Source organism: Mercenaria mercenaria, chromosome 7 (assembly GCF_021730395.1).
Source record: "Mercenaria mercenaria strain notata chromosome 7, MADL_Memer_1, whole genome shotgun sequence".
NCBI lineage: Eukaryota > Metazoa > Mollusca > Bivalvia > Venerida > Veneridae > Mercenaria > Mercenaria mercenaria.
In genome coordinates, this window is record NC_069367.1 from 18453808 (window position 1) to 18460980 (window position 7173).

The window sequence follows — 7173 nt, forward strand, 5'->3', positions numbered from 1 at the left end:
TAATAAAATGCCTTGCAATTGTCAGTTACAGTCCTTGGCCTATTTACTAAACTTTTAAAACTACAGCTCCTGTAGTGTAGGACTAAAATAATTCTTAAGTCAGGTCCAGGTTTTGGAGAGAAAAAGAACAAACGAACATCGCCAAATCATAGAAAGAAAGAGTTGTTTTACATGAAACAGCATATAAAACATATGTGTCGCGCCATGAGATTTTTGGCCCAAATGCAGCGTTACGTCATTCGAGAAAAACCCGATTAAAGTTACGTCACAAAAATGAGTGGAGTTCAACACATTTTCGCGTCAATTAATGCATTTGATCAATTAACACTATATTATTGGGACAATAAATAAATGAAGAGACAAACGTCATTTATCAAGCATGCATTGTAACATTTCCGTGTTAAATTGTCATTTCGTTTCGTTATCAAATAACCGACAATTTATCGCCCTTTGTATCAACACGCCATTTGCAAACATGAAAGGTCGTGAGAAAGGAAACTCTTAAACAGTTATTTGACGATTAATTTAAAAGGGATAATGAATGGCATTGCGCGATTTACAGGTAAGTAGTAATATTTACACAATATGTAGAATTTAGAAATATTAATTAAATCCATATCGACCGTTTTGTCCGTGTTTATTCGTCTTCAAAAATATCCTGGAAATGTCAACTGGGCTTTAATCACGGGGGAGGAACTGTTACACGAGACTCGGTTGTGGAGGATATCATGTTACAGATTTAGGATGCTACTGTTACAGTATTCCTGGATAACGTTACAGCATTCGGAGGATAAAAATCACTGTCGGTGTTTTGTTTGCCAAAAAAAAAGTAAATATTTATCTCTTTTTTGCAAAAGTAAAAATTGTTTCTCTAGATCAATGGTATGTACGTCTGCTGAGACATGGTTTAACACGTGAAACACAGTATATTGATGTCTATCAAGCGTTTAATGACAAAATCCGGAAATTTGATAGAAAATTATCTAAAAGAAGTTGATTAAAATATGTTTCAACCATATTTTATGCTCATTTGCATCAGTAAAGACCCTTTTTAGGCATGCAGTTATAATACGAGGTAGAAAAATCAACGTGGGTCTAATTTTCCGTAGTTTTATAGAATGTTACAGTTGTGGGGTGCTTCTTGTGGATGTGTTACAGATTTAGGATGATACTTTTTGGAATACATTTTGACAATATACAATACCAGGATAGCAAATAAAATTTAGATATCATGAATTATGCGGGATTTTTTGTAAGATGTAACAAATATATTATACCAAGTGCATTTTTTCTAATTTCGAAATTCTAAATCTGATTCAACAGCTATATATAATAAAATGATATATAAACATTTTCAATGGAAAGCTAGTGTTCTATATCTAATGTATATGATACCATAATCACCAATTCGCATTGAATCGTCGTTTGCACTTTAATAAGCTTTCATAAATAGTACCTGTTTATGCTACATGTATTAAGCTAGCAAACGATGTGTCCTAGCTTCAGAAGAGTTTGGCAATGCGTGTCTTTATCAACGATTTCAATTACTAATAAGCTTGAAAGAAAATATCCTCTCGGAATCGGTAATAGTGAACTTAAGAAATTAATTGGCTTTTCTCACGACAACTCGCACATGTGCAATAAAACTTCATTTCAAATAACAAAAGATTCTTTGTTGTTAAACATGTATACGTGTTTACTGTTGGAACAACCATCGAATCATAGTCTGCTTGCAGGCGCGTAGCTGCCTACAAGCAGATATGCATCTGCGCAATGAAGATTTGGCAAGCATGCACAATCAAATAGGCTAATCTGAAGCATTGAATCTGTTTGGTCACAGTTAGGAGCCTAAATCATTTAACAGAGGATTTTATATGCAATTCATAGCTAAAATGGATATTGTTTCAGGATTTTCATCTAAAGGTATATGCGTCTTTGTCTTTGTGTGTATGACGGTGGCAAGGGCTTTTCAGGACTGTGCGCCATTAGAAGGCAGGTCTCAGGACTGTAGGCATTGCGTAAACGCGAGCACGAGCACATTACATTCGGGTTGTTCAAAAATTAGGAGTTACCTTATAATCATAGTAACTCACTCTCTTTTTAGATTTGAATGAAAATAATTAATCTATGTGAATATAAATAAATACACACTTAAAACATTTTTCGATTTCGCTCCGCGATATCTTTGGTGATTTATTTAGAGGTTATGGAAAAACATTTAACAACCGATGTATTAAGAGATTGTTCAAACGATGGGTCAATTTGCATGGAAAAGGGATGGGAGATTTGCTCTGCATAACTTGTATCATCAACTGTTCATCATAGGTGATTCTTGACATGTCACAACCGACATCTTCTCCCGTTAGGTGGACTTTCCTGTGTTTTTAAACGTCGTTACTGCAACGCCACTCTAATACATATCTGACTGCCTCAAATGACAAAATAAATGTTGTTTAGCAGTATTTACATCTAACAACAGAATCCTGAAGAAGGAAAAAGTAACATCCTAAATCTGTAACACATTCAAAAGCAGCACCCCACAACTGTAACATATCCGGCTAAACTGCAACATTCTATAAAACCACGAAATATTAGATCAACAGTAATTTTTCTACCTCGTTTTATAAGTCCATGCCTGAAGAGGGTTTTAATCAATGCAAATTAACATGAAATACGGTTGGAATATCTTTTAATCAATTTCTTTTAGATATTTTTCTATCAAAATTTCATTTTTTTTTCATAAAACGCTTGATTGACATCAATATACTGCGTTTCACAGGTTAAGCCATGTCTCAACAGACGTGCATATCACTGATCTAGAAACACAATTTTTATTTTTGGAAAAAAGAGATAAATCTTTACCACATCTTTGGCAAACAAAATACCGACAGCTATTATTATCCTCCGAATGCTGTAACATTATCCAGGAATACTGTAACAGAAGCATCCTAAATCTGTAACATGATATCCTCCACAACCAAGTCTCGTGTAACAGTTCCTCCCCCGTGTTAATTCTAGCTAAAAATATTCAGCTCAGAGATGTTTATATGCTGTTACGGACCTCTGATTATAATGGAAAATAATCACAAAATTAAAACAGCGTCAGTTAAGTTATGTCAGCCAGAACACCCGCAGTTTTTCAAAAAAGAAAATTATCCCCCTCCCGGAAACATTTTACCCCCCCTTCTCCATTCCACAACTGCGTTACCTCAAAATACCCCCCTCCCAATCAACTTCCTGTCAAATACCTCCCTTCTCTTTCCCTCCCATAGTCATATGAAATACACCCTTCCCCAGCTTGAGAACTGCTTCCACACTACATAAACTAAATGCACCCCCTCTTTCCCCTCCCCCGTTTTTTTATCTGTAAATTACCCCCTCAGATATCCTCCAAAAAAGTGGTGGGGGGGGGGGTGCGGCATTCAGGAAGCTAACTTTTTTCCACAACAGTTTTCACTCTTATTTCTGATCAGTGTATCAGTATGAAAGACCAGTATGCCAAAGGTCACAGCCTTATCCATATATGTAGTGACTAACAGGAACAGTTGTATCACATCTTTTGTCAGTTTAAATAAATTATTTCTTATTCATCTCAAACTAACTTTAATTACAAAAGTACAAAGAATATTGTTTTGTTTTTATTTTGTATAAAACAGATGCTCAATAGCTTTCCATGTAAATTTGCATTCAGTTCATTTGACCATGATTGTTGGATTCCTCACCACTACATAATGTTCTTTACAACTTACAAACAACTTCTACACATTAAATGAATATATTTTAACCTTTAAAGACATTTTGTTAAGAAAGTCATACTTTTGATTGAAACATATTACACTCTTAATATAAAATTTGTGTTCTATGTGCTGAGGTAACTAGCTAGGCCATCTTTATCTCACATTTCAGCTTTTTTTAAAAGTATTTTTAATTTTACAGATCAACTTTTGATCAACAACTGAGGAACATCTGGCATATTGCTATGTCCTTAAACAAAAAAGGATTTCTCAAGGCATGCCTACATACCATATGTTGGAAGAGTTTGTGGGTTTGTAATTTTCTGCATTTTTGCAGTTTTTCTATTGTAAGAAAGATAAATACATCTTAAAAAATATATACAAACAATAAATTCCTCTTAAAATAAGTACAAGTAAGTTAAATACATCTTAAAATATCATACACATAAATAACCTGATTGTATTAATAGCATTTTGAAAGAAATCATTACTAATAGTTTCATTCAACAAAAATATCTAGCATATTAAGAGGAGAGTGGGGAAATAAGCATAATGATTGAATATCATCATACATGTATTTTTCCAAGAACCTATTGCAGTATTTGAGTATTCATTTTGTTAGACAGAATGAATTAATTCTTTTAAGTGTATGTCTAGTATGTCAGAAAATTAGCTAGCTTTTGTATTCTTGAAAATTATGAGATTGATGGATAGATGGATTCTTTTTAGTCATGCTTTTATGTAGATTACACATAAAGACACTTTTAATTTAAAAAAATGCTTCACAGTGTTCTATTCTGTAACTTTCTACTTAAAGTTACTAATACTTATGCAATTTTGTTTTGCAGAATGGCTGAAGGATGAAAGAATTTCCAGAAAAATAAAATTCTTTATGAATTTGTGAATGGAAATGAAACCCAAGGAACTAATATATTTCATAATTTGCTTACCATCCAGTTGACAGTATGCCAATGGAATAAAGTGCAACTGTCACAGAAGTGCACAAAATAAGGTCATGCTTTCTGCAAAAGTTTCAAACTACAAATGGGAGTCAGTCAAGAAAAAGTAAAACTAACTGAACTGTCACAGTTCAACTGTGAGAAATGTTTGGTAATAGTATGTTTTGTTGCCAGAACAGCAGTGAAGTGGTTAGGGTAAAACTGTCTTAATTGTTTAAGCAATACAGAATATTTTGTTTAAAACTTACTCCATGCATAAAATATCTCGAGTGCTCATTTTTATTTAAATGATCATACAGTTTCAAGAAATTTGACAATAAATGCAACTTTTATTTTTATAAGAAAATAGTGCAATGTTGCCATGGTATTAAACATAAATCTGACTATAAATTATTGTAAAACATCTTTCATGTATATGTTCTATTTGTTAAAAAAATTAATGTATGGTCATATTCTTTTGTAAGTAATAACTGCATCAACAAAACATTATGTTATCATATGAATCTGCCTTAAACTAGCAAGAGTTTTAACTGTGTCGTGTGTATCAGAAAATTATGTATATCCCAAACAGTGTCACATCAGTTTACATGAAATGAGGTTTTCTTACTTTTGAATATGAAAGTAGACAGCTTTCGATGTAAATAGTATTTTGAAAAACACTTTAACATATTCAATTTTTTCAAGAACTTGATAGGAGTGGTACTTTTGGTAAGAAAATACATCATTGTTGCCATGGTAACGAGTCACTGATCAGTATGACATCTGTACTACTACTTTAAGCAAAATCAGTTTATAATATATCTAATAATTATATCTTTTTGCCTGATTTTCTGTCTAACAGTTACAAAGAAATATGCCAATGAGTCAAGTGTTCTAACAACAATCTTAATGCCCTAGTTTTGTCATGTTATCTAACTCAATATCCAGTAAAGCTGTTTGTACAAAAGAAAGCCATAAGATTTTTGCAAAAAAACTGTTACCTTTAAACTCTGTTTGTACACTAGAAAATGTTGACAGTATATTAACTTTACTTTCTAGATGTTAATTTTGGCTGGATTTACCATGGAACTATTAAAATTGGATTTAACAACTGTGTTGCCATGGAAACGATTTTCAGGGGAAAATGATATGTGCTAATATGAAAGAAAAAAAAAACAGAAAGAAATAAATTTAATTAACTGCATGTTGTGTTTGATATTTCATTATGTACTTTCTTTTCATAGTATTTTAAGAAGGAGTCTGCATTAAGATATTCTGCGTCTATTTTGATTCAGTTAGACGAAAATATGGTGTCCGAAAAGCGGTAATTTCTCCATAACAATGGCTGATTTCTATTGTCAAATTGCAAATTTTTACTTGGAACATGACAATCTGTCAGATTAGCTGAAAACCCCATTTTCGACCAAAATCGCATTTGGGCCAAAAATCTCATGTCCTGACACATATATATAAGTCTACAGAAGCATCATCAATTTGCTCACATATATACTGCTTTCTGGAAAGTGACTGCATGAAGGGACCATTAAATACTTCTGGACAGTTCAACGCCAGCTGTTACATGTCTTTACTTTGATGCAACTGCAATAATGTCCCATTGCTTAAACTTCACATAACTAGGTTAAACATCGATTTGAACAATTGTTTACTTCTATTTCTTTACAAATGGCATTCTTTTATAAAGGGGGACAACTTTTGAGAATATTTCAAGTATCCAATTGTACAGAACAGTAAGGTAAAACATGTATTATTAGACAGGTAGATTGTTGGTAAGAATGTTGTTTCTTTACCAAACATTTCTGAAATTTGGTGATATACTGCTAAACCTTGAATAACAAGAGCTGTCAGTGGACAGCGTGCTCGACTATTCTCAGTGCTTGATAGTATAATATAAGCTATGAGTAAAACTTTAACATTACAATAAGCATATTCTAAGTCGAAAAGGGGCCATAATTCAGTCAAAATGCTTGATAAAGTTGCCTCCTCCTTTTTACAGACTGGGGTCATGATGGTAAACAAGTATGCAAAATATGAAAGCAATATCTCAATGGACTTTGAAAAAATTTGGGGTGGTACGCAAACTTTAACATTTGTGTGACGCTCACGCCGACGCCGGGGCGAGTAGGATAGCTCCCCTATTCTTTGAATAGTTGAGCTTAAAATCAAGTGATATTTTTTTTTAACTAAAACACTTTCTGTAGCCTATACCACTTTATTTACACTTAACATGTGGTCAATGAAGGCCAGTAGTCACACAACTGACCATGAGTGTTTGACCTTGCTTCTTGTCAAATTTGGTGAACATCTATCAGGTGGTTTATGATAATTAGGCATTGAAAAGTTTTTCCCTTGTCCCCTTTATTATACAACAGTGGAACCTAAACAAACTTGAGAAAGGTTAAGTCAAGGCATGTTTGCTGCTTATTAGAAGTTGTTGTTGCTTATGTAACCCTGGTGGCCCTTCAGTGCTGAACCATTTGAAC

General features: G+C 33.2%; 1 long non-coding RNA gene across 1 annotated transcript; it reads left to right on the top strand.

Moving 5' to 3' along the window:
• The first annotated feature begins 362 nt into the window (after positions 1-362).
• LOC123555569 (uncharacterized) lies at positions 363-6138 on the top strand. Its single transcript, XR_006687329.2, has 3 exons — positions 363-562; positions 3937-4045; positions 4583-6138. It is a non-coding gene; the product is annotated as an uncharacterized LOC123555569 (long non-coding RNA).
• The last annotated feature ends 1035 nt before the right edge of the window (positions 6139-7173 follow it).